This window comes from Pelodiscus sinensis, chromosome 2 (genome assembly GCF_049634645.1).
Source record: "Pelodiscus sinensis isolate JC-2024 chromosome 2, ASM4963464v1, whole genome shotgun sequence".
NCBI classification, from domain to species: Eukaryota; Metazoa; Chordata; order Testudines; family Trionychidae; genus Pelodiscus; species Pelodiscus sinensis.
In genome coordinates this window covers 71,884,747-71,897,372 of record NC_134712.1, presented here as the reverse complement: position 1 = coordinate 71,897,372, position 12,626 = coordinate 71,884,747, and the positions used below count along the sequence as shown (strand labels likewise).

Here is a 12,626-nt window from a genome sequence, read left to right as displayed (position 1 = left end):
GCTTGATTATGCAATAATCACATCATCTCTGTAGTGTATTTTACCTTAAATTATATATATTTGCAACCGTAACTCCAGTTGAACTTGAAATTCCCAAAGAAAAACTTTTTTTGTTTTTTTAATTAATACATTTTAATAAATAAATCCTGAACAAGCTAGTGAATGTTATCATGTTATGTTTCAAATGCTCTAACGTATATGAAGAATCACTCTTAAGTAACTATTTTAATGTTAAGTTTTGTGGCCAGATTCTTCAATATACTCTGGCTATTTCACTCCACCCTGGAGCAGCCTAATGTGGCCCTAACATAGTGGCTACGTCTAGACTGGCATGATTTTCCGCAAATGCTTTTAACGGAAAAGTTTTCCGTTAAAAGCATTTGCAGAAAAGAGCGTCTAGATTGGCATGGACGCTTTTCTGCAAAAGCACTTTTTGTGGAAAAGCGTCCGTGCCAATCTAGATGCGCTTTTGTGCAAAAAAGCCCCGATTGCCATTTTCGCAATCAGGGCTTTTTTGCGCAAAACAAATCTGAGCTGCCTACACTGGCCCTTTTCTTCAAAAGCTTTGCGGAAAAGGACTTTTGCCCAAACGGGAGCAGCATAGTATTTCTGCAAGAAGCACTGATTTCAGACAGTAGGAAGTCAGTGTTCTTGCGGAAATTCAAGTAGCCAGTGTAGACAGCTGGCAAGTTTTTCTGCAAAAGCAGCTGCTTTTGCGGAAAAACTTGCCAGTCTAGACGCAGCCGGTGGGTAATTAAGCTGGGTTGAAATCTCCTTTGCATTGCCAGAGCAGTAAAAGCAACCAAGGTGTACTTCACCAGCCTCCATATTCCCTTGTAGCAAAACACACTAAACTTCCCTTCCTTATGCATTGAACTATATGAACATTCACCATGAAACTCCCTCAGCCTTCAGCACTTCCCCTACATAACCTGGCATATACACATCTCTCCATAATGTTCCACATTCTCCTTCCCTTACTACATCCTCCACATCCCCCTGTACTCACACATCCCAGTTTCTCATTTCTTCCACCCACATTATTTTGATTTCTCCTTCACACATATGCATACATACATAACCCCTTTCATGCCCTCCATACTTAGCAGATCTGTTATCACAGGATTTTTTTTTAAAAAAAGGATAAATTATAATTTCTTGTTGATTCCTTCTGACTGGAAGTTTCTTCTTCACCAAATGTTAATGAATAATGTTCTGTTACAGGCAGTTTCATGAAGAATTGATCTTCTGAAGTAGCTTGTTCTTAATGGGAATGAGGGCAAATCATGCACCACTGTAGCATGTCTTGAGAAGATATGCTATGTTGAGAGGAGTGTGCTTTCTCTTCAGCACAATTACTCCACCTCAGTGAGAAGCAGAAGCTATGTTGGTGGAAAAGTGTCATCCACCAACATAGTGCTGGTATGGACAGCACAGACCTTGTGTTCCCATGTGTGGCTTTTTTATACTCCTAAGTAATGTGAGGGTATGTCTACACTACAAAATTAATTCGAAATAACAGCAGTTATTTCAAATTAACTTCAATAGCGTCTACACAGCCAAACTGCTATTTCAAAATAAATTCGAAATAGTGGAGCACTTATTTCGAATTCAGTAAACCTCATTCTACGAGGAATAACACCAAATTTGAAATAGCTAATTTGAAATAAGTGCTGTGTAGACACTTATTCGAATTAGGGGGCCTCCAGCCCTTCCCAGTTTCCCCTGGTGGCCATCTGGGCACAACCAGGACAACTCTTCTCCTCTTCCTCAGCCCCGGGGCCCTTAAAGGGATAGAGTCTGGCCACTGGGCATGTGCGAGAGCCAGGCCTGCCAGCAGCCACAGCCCCTCACCCAGTGGCCGCACAATGCCATCCAGTGTCAGCCAGCTGTCCCCCGCCCAGTCCCTCAGCACCCAGGGGCCAGCCAGGGGCCGTAGACGGCGTGCGCCCTCGTGGACTGGTGCGGAGATCATGGACCTCATTGAGGTTAGGGGGGAGGCCCCCAATATCCATGATCTCTGCACTAGGTGGAGGAACGTGGACGTCTACAGCTACATAGCGGCCACCATGGTGCGCCTGAAAGTTAAGGAGCTGTGGCAGGCATATGCCAGGGCCACCAGGGGCAGCACCACAGCAGTGGCTGCCCCCTGCCCCTACTTCCCCGCCCTCGACCGAATCCTGGGGGGCGGGGCGGTCCACACCAGCCTGGGGGGCAGTGAGCCGGGAGCTGAGGGCCCTGACCCGGGCGCAGCAGTGGGGCCACCACCAGCTGTCCCAGCACCGGAATCAGCAGGGTCGTCTGGGGAGGCCATACCAGGTAAGTGCCAGCACTGTCCCCTATCCGGGGGGGGAGGCGGGAAGGGAGACCAGGGACCATGCACATGGGCCATGCCTCCCGCAGATCACACAGCCACCTGTGCACGTGCGGGCATGTGCCATGCCACCATTGGGCAGGTGGCTCCAGCTGCATGCCATACAGGGGCCATGGCCCGATAGGCATACATGTGTGTGAAGAGACCTGACATGCTCCTGACCCCGGGGTGGGACACAGAAGGATGCCCTCCCTTCACACACCCCCTCTAAACAGATATTAGAGGTGATAATTGGGGAAGCTATCTTTGTAATGGGTAAGATAATTAGATTCTTTATTCAGACTCAGGTGTAAAGTGTCGAATTTAAGCATGAATAACAGTTCAGAGGATTCTCTTTCAAGTGCAGTCTCAACGACTTAATTACCTGCATCCTGCTTCAAAAGCCTTTTAAGACTGATATTAACCTCTAATATCATTAGCTCACAGACATTTACCTTCCCCTCCCACCCCCCTTCTGTTCTGAAATTTGATTTGTCCTTTTCATATGTGTTCATTTTTTAAAATTGTATTGGTATATATGGTTGTGACAATTTTCTTCCACTATTTGATCTGAGGAAGTGGGTCTGGCCCACGAAAGCTAATCACCTAATAAACCATCTTGTTAGTCTTTAAAGTGCTACATAGTCCTGTATTTTGTTTCAGCTACACCAGACTAACATGGCTACATTTCTATCACTATAGAAGGACTAAGTATTCTCTAGACTATATCTGACAAGTGTTTGTCTAACCTGTTCTTAAAAATCTCCAATGATGGAGATTCTACAACCTCCCTTGGCAATTTATTCCAGTGCTTAGCTAACCAGACAGCTAAGAAGTTTTTCATAATGTCCATCCTAAACATCCCTTGCCCCTTCTCTTTCCAAACTAAACAAATCCATTTTTTTTTAATTCCTCCCTTATAGGTTATACTTTCTACACCTTTAATAATTTGTATTGCTTTTCTCTAGACTTTTTCCAATTTGTCCACATCTTTCTTGAAATGTGATGCCCACAGCTGGACACAGCACTCCAACTGAGACCAACTAAGTACAGAATAGAGTAAAATAATTACTTCTTGTGTCTTACTTACAACATTCCAGAATGATGTTTGTTTTTGCAACAGTATTAATTTGTTGATGCATATTTAGCTTTAGCTATGTTGAGGTAGAGCTCATGGCTAGACATTCATGAGGATATTTCAAAGAGACAAGTTAAGATTTAGTTTGGACAGCAGACCGGTCTTGGGCAGCGAGGCAGTTCTGTGAGTTGGCAGCACAGAGATGGTAGTTGAACTTGTGTTTACAGATACTATCCAGAGATAAAGGATAGAGGGAGAAAAGAAGAGGCTTGAGAGCCCTGTGAAACTGCACAGAAATTTGGAAATTGGATGAGGTAAATTCTCTGAAGGATACACTGAAGGAGATTAAAGTTATAGGAAGACAACCAAGACAGGACAAATTATAAACTCTCTCAATAGAATACATCTTTTTCAGTGCTATTTCTGTTAATTTGAATATTAAAATTATATAATGCTATATTATTTATTTTGGAAAAGAAAATGTTTAAATGTTGGTATGGCTGACAGAATGTTTTATTCATAGTAAAACATGAAAAATAATATTTTCCTTAGAAATACAATTTAAAGTTACAATTGTAAGTCTGATATTCCATATTGACTTCTTTACACTTACATTTCTAACATTAAATAGTAAAATCCTACCAACGGCTTTAGATAAATGACACTCCAAACATCCCTGGCCCTTAAAAGGAGAGGAAATGGAATGTCTTGTTTTTCTATATTTTGTTTCCTTTTTCTTATGAATCAATGAAAATCAAAATCATATTATATTTTCCCTTAAGAAATTTGTAAGAAATACATGTACAAAACTTTAAAACTACATCACAACAGAAGCTAAATTAGCTCACCACAAACTGCATACAAATGTCTGAACAGTAAAAAGTCTCCATGTTCTTTTACCTGGCCAAATACTTGATCAGATGATATGAGGAAACACTGGGTCATTTTCATCTTTAAAAATTGAGTAGCAAATGTTTTGTGTTTTATTAGTCACAAGTTCATGAAAACTGGCTGACTCCAAAATTTAGAGTATGCTGAAATTTCACAATGTACTCATCATGTTCTACAATGTATGCAAGTACAAAAATTGTACAAATTTTGAAAATATGTATTCTACTATATCTTATTAAATAGACTGGAAGGAAAAAATTAAAAGTTTTTGGAATCTTAGTTACCATCCAAGAATTCTGTGCTGCTTGTTATGTTAACTCTTAAGGGATTTTAACACTTCTTGCCTTCTATGATTCCATGGGGAAAGCCAACCAACCAACCAGAAAACAAATACATAAAATATGTATCATGGCAAAGATTATCTCCTATCTCCTTGCTCATGCTGGTTTTTGCCATTCCAAACCAGCATACCTTTCATTGGGGTATGTTTTCGTGATGGAAAAAAGGCTACTTCCTTCTCTCTGATGGGAATGGAAAGGATAGACATCGGCAGGGTAGTTCAGCTAAGGAGTCCAGGGAATACACTTGACTCAACACACACCATCTGTAGCCACTACCAGAAAAGAAAACCATTCACAGTTGGTAAAAGGTGTTGGTGGTAGAATTCTACCATCTCACTGGCATGCAGACAAATGCAATTTTTACCATGTTATGCCAGTGAAAGTGATTTAAGCTTCCCCAAAGGAAATAAACACCTAACATTAAAACAGAACATATTTACAAAAAGATAAGTACAATTCTTTCTCCATAATTTTAACAATTATATGACATAAGAACATAAGACTAGCCATCCTGAGTCAGAACAAAGGTCCATCCAGCCCAGTACCCTGTCTGCTGACAGTGGCCAATACCAGGTGCCCCAGAGAGAGTGAACTGAACAGGTACTGATCAAGAGATCTCTCTCCTGCCATCCATCTCCACGCTCTGACAAACAGAGGCTAGGGACACCATTCCTTACCCAGACTGGCTAATAGCCATCTATGGATTTAACCTCCATGAATTTATCTAGTTCTCTTTTAATCCCTGTTATAGTCCTAGCCTTCACAACCTCCTCAGGCAAGGAATTCCACAGATTGACTATGCTCTGTGTGAAGAAGAACTTCCTTTTATTTGTTTTAAACCTGCTGCCTATTAGTTTCATTTGGTGGCCCCCAGTTCTTATATTATGGGAATAAGTACATAACTTTTCCTTATTCATTTTCTCCACACCACTCATGATTTTATAGACCTCTATCATATTCCCCCCCCCCCCAGTCTCCTCTTTTCCAAGCTGAAAAGTCCCAGTCTCTTTAACCTCTCCTCATATGGGACCCGTTCCAAGCCCCTAATCATTTTAGTTGCCCTTCTCTGAACCTTTTCTAATGCCAATATATCTTTTTTGAGATGAGGAGACCACATCTGTATGCAGTAATCCAGATGTGGGCATACCATGGATTTATATAAGGGCAATAAGATATTCTCCGTCTTATTCTCTATCCCTTTTTTAATGATTCCTAACATCCTGTTTGCTTTTTTGACTGCCGTTGCACACTGCGTGGGCGTCTTCAGAGAACTATCCACAATGACTCCAAGATCTCTTTCCCTATTAGTTGTAGCTAAATTAGCCCCCATCGTGACCATTTTTCAAAGAGTAAAACACATGGAAAATTGTCTGACAGAGATCTATGAAGACAAAAAAATTATTGACTTAAATTCAGAGGTCAGGAAATATATTTATATAGTTATTTATAATCGAAAACTATTAGAAAGCTCTCACGCATAATGAAGGTCTCTAATTGTTACAGGAATAAGGAACTGGAACTTGGAGACAATGACATTCTATTTAAATTGTCAGGTCACATGATTAGAGATACTCCCCCAGGGTTCTAAATTGTTATGCTTTGTAGTCAGAATCTGAACCTGTCTTACTCCTGGGATCTGAACCGAAGAATGTGAAAGTGTCATATACAATACAGTTCAGACTGCAAGACCAATCACAATGAAAAATTATACACTGTAAATAGGAATAAATAAATAAATAAAGCAAATATTAACAATGAACCCCACAAAATAACAAATTACATAAATTAAAGAAATAACCCTAGAATAGAAACACAATTATGTAAAAATAGGTATAATTTTATATTGCCTGTATATACTTTGGGTGCAACCTCTCATTTGTTTATAGTTCTGTAAAAAACTTATCCCAAAGTATGAGGTTTTGAAATTTTGGAAACCTATTACCTCATTTATTTTTTTCATGTCAAAGTAACAAAAACATAATCTGTATATTTATCATACAGTGAAATACCAATATATTAACCAATCAAGTTACATAAATAGAGAATAAATGATAGTCAATGAAAGAGTTCATTTTCCTTATTGAATTATTAACAGTGACTATCAAAAATAAGTTTATCTCTTGATATTCAAATATAGAACTACAAACTATTTGTTCTAATTTCAGTTTCCATAGTGATAAAGGTTTTCTAAGGGAAATGTCACATGAAGTTTCAGGATGATATCTTTGCAGACGATACATAGTAATTGCTCAATCCTCAACAGACAAATCAACTGGCATTTTTATCACCATAAATACCTATAATAACAACTTCTACATAGTGCAGTCTCCCAATGTACCAATGTCTATGTAAAGTACAAACCTGAATGAAAAGCTGCTCAAGGCAACAGGCTGACTCTGGTAAGACAGAAGAGGTTGTTGGTTAGTAGGGAATCCGCATCTAGTACAATATGTTACAAATCACCTTGTAAACGGAGCAGATTAATAAGAGTATACCACCCCAGTATTTCCTGGTTTATTGTGGTTACAGAATGTGTAACAAAGTTCATTCTTGAGATATACATGTCTGAGCAGTATTTCCTATTTCAAGTGTATGAATTATATTGTAATTAATAAATCATTTAAAACCAGAGCAAAATATTGAAATGCACACATGGAATTCATCCAGTTCAGAGTCCACTTCACCATTCTGGTGCTTATTTACAAAGCCCTGAAAGAGCTTGGGGTCTGGCTTTCTCAGACACTATCTCTTTGGGTATGCCTGTTCAGCAACCACACACCCATGGCTGGCACATGCTAGCTGACTTAAGCTCATGGGGCTTGGTCTGTGGGACTGTTTCATTGCTGTGTAGACTTCTAGGCTTTGCCTGGAGCCCAGTCTTTAGGACCCTGTGTCAATGAAATAGCCTCACAGCCCAAGCCCTGAAGCCCCGGTTGGCTAAGCCAGGCCATCTGTGGGGTTTTCTTTGCTATGTAAACATACCTTTTGGTTCCTAGAACAGAAGGTGGCAGCATCATGACCACTGTTTGATTGGGCTTAGTTTAAGCATCACAGGTATTGCAAGAAAGAGGTTTTTAGAACAGGATAGAGGACAGAAATTCAGACGCCATACTAAAACAGTCCCTGAACACAGTAATAATCTGTTAAGTATATAAATACTAAGGACACTTTATAAACCTGAAATAATAAAAGCAATGATGTAAAGGGGATTGTGTCCCAGGGGCTATTTCTAGACTGCAGGTTTCTTTCGGAAGAGATCTTCCGAAAAAACTTCTTGAGAAAGAGAGCATCCACACACAAAAGCACATCACAAAAGCGATGTGCTTTTGCGAAAGAGAGCATCCATATGGATTGGACACTATCTCACATAAAAGGCCATCCGGAACAACTTCAGGTAGGGCTTTAGATCACCAGTTGCTTCCGAGTGCTGGTGCCGGAGCCTTGCAGAGACACACGCTTAAAGGGACTCCCCTGGACAGCCATTTCTCTGCTTCTGCTGTGTGCTTGCTACCTCTTTGAGACCCAGCAAAGCCCTCACAGTGCCTGCTGTGGTTGCCCTGCTTTTTTGTATGCCACAGCTTTTCTCTTGGTGCCATGGAGCCAGAGTTGCCTCTGGGCATGCGATGGCCCCACATGGGCATGCTGCAGTTTCTGCAGCACTTAGTGCCATCTGCCTGCCTGGCCCTGACCGAGCTCAACCCTGAGCTCATTCTGGGGACCCTCTCCTTTGGTGTAGGAGCTCCACTCTGGCAACTGCAACCCACAGTGCAGAGGAGTTTCTGGAGGCTGGACACCAGTTCAGACTGGTGGGACTGACTGGTCATGGAGCAGTGGGATGACCAGCAATGGCTCCAAAACTTCTGCATGCGGAAGGCCACCTTTTTGGAGCGGTGTGCCTGGCTCGCCCCTGCCCTCCAGAGACATGACACCCCGCTATGCCGCACCATCTCCCTGGAGAAGCAGGGTTGCAGTCACCCTTTGGAAGCTTGCCACCCCCGACAGCTACCGATCGGTGGGCAACCAGTTGGGCATGGGGAAGTCCACCATCGGGGCCCTGTTCATGGAGGTAAGGCACTCTGGGGCTGTAGTCTCTGAACAGGGAGGGGGGAGTACTGGAAAAGGGGGACCCTAGGGAAACGGGGATGGGGTGGGGGTGGAGTGGGGGTGGGGAGGAAAGCTCCATCCCCAGGGAGTTGTGCCATCCCTCCCTCACACAGCTCTGCTGCTGGGGGGCGGGGCAGCCTCATAGGGGGTGGCTCCTGGGATGTTTGGGGGATGGGAGGGCGCGGGTACCTCCCAAGGACTCAGGCACTCCCTCTCTCATTTTCTGTTGTGTGTGTTTGTTTGTCTCCTTCTACAGGTGGTGAGGGCTATCATCTTGATTCTGCTGTGAAGGGTCATCTGCCTGGAAGACCTGGACCTTATCATGGCTAGATTTGCCGACCTGGGGTTCCCAAACTGTGCTGGAGGCATAGATAGAACCCACATCCCAATCTGACCCCCAGAACATTGAGCGGCCCAGTATAAATTAATAGGAAAGGCTTCTTCTTGATGGTGCTACAGGCCGTGGTCAACCACCATAGGAAATAGGCTTCTTCCTCGTAGAAAGAGGATTACCAAAGCTGGAAAAACCCCTCTGTTCTTTCGATTTACTTTCGAAAGAATGTGATTGCAGTGTGGATGTAACTCAGATTTTGTCGGAAAAATGGCTGTTTTTCTGACAAAACTCTGTAGTGTAGACATACCCTGAGTAAGGTATAAGGATGACACTTTGATTTAGGGACATAAATGGGTTGCCATTAATATGGTCACAATCCCTGTTTGTAAGTAATTAGCATGTCTGCATTATTCACAATACTCTCATAGGGTATGTCTACACTACCCCGCTAGTTCAAACTAGCGGGGGTAATGTAGTCATCCGCAGTTGCAAATGAAGCCCGGGATTTGAATTTCCCGGGCTTCATTTACATGAAGCTGGCCAGCGCCATTTTTAAATGCCGGCTAGTTCGGACCCCGTGCCACGCGGCTACACACGGCACGGACTAGCTAGTTCAGATTAGGCTTCTAATCCGAACTAGCTGTACGCCTCATGGAAGCCTAATCCGAACTAGCTAGTCCGTGTCGCGTGTAGCCGAACTAGCCGGCATTTAAAAATGGCGCCAGCCGGCTTCATGCAAATGAAGCCCGGGAAATTCAAATCCCGGGCTTCATTTGCAACTGCGGATGACTACGTTACCCCTGCTACTTCGAACTAGCGGGGTAGTGTAGACATACCCATATACTCAGAGAATACTAGGATTACTGTGGAAAAGTTAATAACTTGCAAATAGTAAATAAACATCAACGTTGTAATTGCTATCACTGTGTAGTCTTTAAGGACCATACCAGCCAGAGTATATAAGGCCAATTTTAAAAAGAGAGGCCAGAGGCATGAAAAAAGATTCTAAAAGAGCAAGAAAAGACAAAAAAAAAAAAGAAAAATAATTTGCCTTCTCCAGAGGTTAAGCAAACTTGTTTTGGAAAAATATTTACCTCCTTACAGATTAAGAGTTCGCTGATGGAACCAATTCCTCCTGTATTCGGTATGAAAACTCAAACTACTGCAGAATTGTAAGTAAAATGCACTTTCACTCCTTCCCAAATCTCCCCTCAAAATCCTTCTCCTCCCAAAAAAGGCCATGTAAAAGGGCATTCATCATACTGAAATATAAAACTGTTTTATTTTTTCTGCTAGGCCCTGCTTGTCCCCGGTTAAAATTCCAACTTGGACTTCATCAATGAGATGTAAAATATAATGTGCCAGTACCACAAATTTTATGTGAATTGTATGCTAGTCACTAAGGAAATTGATAAAATTAAGATTCTACAATCATTCAGTGCACCCATACACCTTGAATGGTACTTGAACTCCAAACTTCTCCCCAGACTGTCTTAACTTATGCCCTCAGCTTCACCACACAATTAAATTTACCATATAATTCTGCTTTTCAAAAGTGACTTAGGAAGGACTTTCTCTAATTTGGCCAAGAACCCATGTAAGTCCCATGGCTTTTCAGTGGAGGTATGAAAAAAAATTCTAGCATGACAAAAATGGACTAACAATAAAGTAAGTACAATGAAGAAAATGCTGCAACAAAGTTGAGTCAAGTTTCCATGCATTTCTGACTGACAAGGAAGTGCTTGAAAAAGAGTTTCAGATAGAACAGGAACAAATGGATGTGAAAAAGTGAAAAGTTAAAAAAGTATTATAAAGTACAGACTAAGAGTGCAAGTGAAAATGCAAAGACAAATATAGGCAGAAAATAAATAACACTGCTGTTGGAGAAACTGTGAATAAACACTCTGTGAAAAACAAAAAAAGCAGAATGAGGAAGACAAATACATCTAGTCATCCAAATATCAGAATAGAAAATAAGCAAAATCTTTAAAGAAGGAAAAAGAGTGACAACACGACAAAAGATCCATAAACATGGTGATAAAGTGATTTGGAACCACAGAAATCAAATGGAAACTTTTGAGAAACACACCTTTTTAATCTAAAGCTTTTGTATTTTACTGAGAATATCATTTAAACAAAAAATGATAAAAGCCATTTGGTTAAAATGCATGTAAAATCTAGAGCCCCTATTATGAATGGAGGTTTGGTAGGCCTGATCCTTGTACTCATGCAATGTTCTACTGAGTCGGCAAAAAGGGAAAGCCATCTGCTTGGACATGACAAATGTATGAGTTTTATGTGATTTTATTTAAGGGAGAATGTCAAATTTAGCAGATCTTTATGCTGGGCTGAGGTTCAGAAATTTGTGAACAAGGTTTCAAAATGGTTTAGGATTGAGAACTTTTTCAGTTCTCCTTTCTGATCTCTACAATTCACATAGTTTGTCTAAAACAAAAAATCAGTTAACAATTTCATTATTGCTTCAGCATAACATAGTTTTAGACTGTTAAACACAAACTAATTTGCCTATTATTGCCTCATTAAATTTTCTTCTACATCATCACAATTTGATTACACTTACCTGTCAATACTTTAAAGCAGATTATGTGAGAAAATAGCTTTTCTTTGAGCACTCTCATGGGAACAACCTCAACAGAATAGTTATATATCCATTTATTTCTTCCAATTTGAACAGTCTGAGATTTATAAAGACCTCCTATTTGCTCACATTTTTAGTAAAGTACATTTCCAATTCAACAAGGGAAAAGGCTGAACACTCACAGAAAAGTCACTTAAAACTAGAGACCCTTTTTCTCTGTAATTACAAAGAATAATATCTTTGTATGGGTAGTGCTGCAAAGAGTGGATGATGTAAATAAATAAATAAATAAATAAATATGCCCCCTTGTTGGCCCACAGAATTCAAACTCTAAAGCCATAACCAAACACTATACTAATTATACAGCTGTAAAAATTATAGATTGAAAAAATTCAAAAGTCAACAACAAAGTTCATCATGAAGTAATATTGCATTTTGCATTACATATGTAGAAAAAATACTGTACAGTTTACTCAGTTATTTGGAGTGGTAGATTGGACAGAATAAAAAGATTCCAGGATTAATGTCACACATTTTTGATGCAACTTCTGTGCTCTATAGCAGGGCTACTCAACATGCGGCCCACAGCCCATTTGTTCGTGGCTTGCGGTACGGTTTGGGTTTACACAGGGCTCAACATGCAGGCTGCAGTTGGGGGCTAAAACAAAAAGTACTCAATATAATGGTCTTCTGTTGATATGCGTTTTAGTAGTTAAATTCCTAAACTGTCATTGTTCATTCAAAGTGCTGTCATATGGGTGGAAATCGGGTAAATATTGCATCTTATTAATATGAGCAGAGCTGACTTAAATGGGAACTGTGGGTTGTGTAGTCTTGCCTTACTCTTTGTATTCATGTCTGTCAGCATGAAAGAAGCTATTTGCATATATACATTTGCATGTATATGCAACCACACTTAAGTTGCG

General features: G+C 40.8%; 1 protein-coding gene across 1 annotated transcript in view; it reads right to left on the bottom strand.

Annotated features, from left to right (window-relative positions):
* The window catches only part of CCDC178 (coiled-coil domain containing 178), a 367,301-nt gene that overhangs the window by 109,146 nt on the left and 245,529 nt on the right, over nt 1-12,626 (bottom strand). The gene's annotated exons all lie outside the window — the stretch shown is intronic.